Below are 1,595 nucleotides of genomic sequence, written 5' to 3' on the forward strand. Positions count from 1 at the left end.
AAAAATTATTGAACAAACCCTAAGAATCAATAAGAACATCCTAATTGCTTTCACTGATATAGAGAAAGCGTTTGATAATGTTAATTGGAATATTATGTTTAAAGCCCTTAGAAGTCTGAAAGTGGACTACAGAGATCGGAAAATCATCTATCAGCTGTACAAGAACCAGACAGTGCTTATGGAAAAGGAGCAAATCAACGCCAAAAAAGGAGTAAGGCAAGGATGTGGTCTGTCACCTCTATTTTTCAATGTGTATTTAGAAGAAGCAATGAAAGAGTTTTCAGCCTCCTCCACCCATGCAATAAAAATAGATGGCCAACTATACCAAACAATACCTTTCACGGATGATATTGCTCTCATAGCTGAAATTGAGAAAGAGATAGAGACCTCACTAAAGAAACTGAATGATCTACTAATACTAAAATGTAATACGAAGGTTAACAAAACAAAAACCAAGATAATGCAATGTACTCCGGATGGTAAACAGGATGTTAATGTTTGGTTGGAAGGAGAAAATTTGACTCAAGTAAATCAGTTTAGTTATTTGGGAAGCATCATTACATCTGATGGGAGGTGTGAAAAGGATGTCCGTTCTCGAATAGCCCAGGCTAAAGAAGCTTAAAAAAAGAAGCCTGTTGACCTCCAAGGCAATATCCCTACCAGTAAGAAAGCATTTCATCAAGAGCTTCATTTGGAGCATTGAGACCTATGGCTCTGAAACCTAGACTCTATTAAAGGCTGATAAGAAAAGAATAAGTGCATTTGAAATGTGGTGCCGGCGTCGAATGTTACGAATTCCTTGGACTCAAACAAATTAAGAAGTTCTCAAGAGAGCTGAAGAAACCATCAGTCTAGAGAAAATGATCGCGGAAAGAAGATGTAGTTGGAGACGTCATTTACTCCGGCATTCAACATGGTGCACCGCACTGCTTGAAGGGAAACTGGAAGGAAAGACTAGAAGAAGAAGACCAAGGGCAGGGTTCCTCGATGGCATTAAAGGGCGACATCCATATCAACTAATCAAGCAGATGACTCAGGATAGAAGGTCATTGGACGAGGACAGTCATGCTACCCACCAACCATCACGTTGAGGAGAGTGAGAGAGAATGTAGCCTTAGCAAGCGATGTTGTGATATTGTCGGAATAATTAGAAGGGGTGGTTAACAAAACTACACAGCTAAAGGGACAAGGGGCTAAAGGGACAAAGGGCTAAAGCAGGCCTGCAAATCTCTATCGAAAATCACAATATATGACAAACATCAAAGAAGCTCCTAGATGCATGGCAATAGAAGGAGGTAAAATGCCGAAGGTGGGGAGATTTAAACACCTAGGAGAATGGATAAAAACAGAAAAAACAATTGGAGGTAAAATAAAGAAAATTAATTTAGCATACAAACTAAATATGAACGTCTACAACAAGAATAATATTTCGATTAATGTAAACTGAGACATTTCAGACAATGATCCTTCCTGAAGACATACAGTCCCTAAACAGCAGAAACTCTTAAACTAGTCAGAACAGGAGTACATAAATGATTATAAATGGTGGAACGAAAGATTCTCAGGAAGATATTTCGACCACGAAGAACAGAGGA

Source organism: Anabrus simplex, chromosome 9 (assembly GCF_040414725.1).
Source record: "Anabrus simplex isolate iqAnaSimp1 chromosome 9, ASM4041472v1, whole genome shotgun sequence".
Taxonomy (NCBI): Eukaryota; Metazoa; Arthropoda; class Insecta; order Orthoptera; family Tettigoniidae; genus Anabrus; species Anabrus simplex.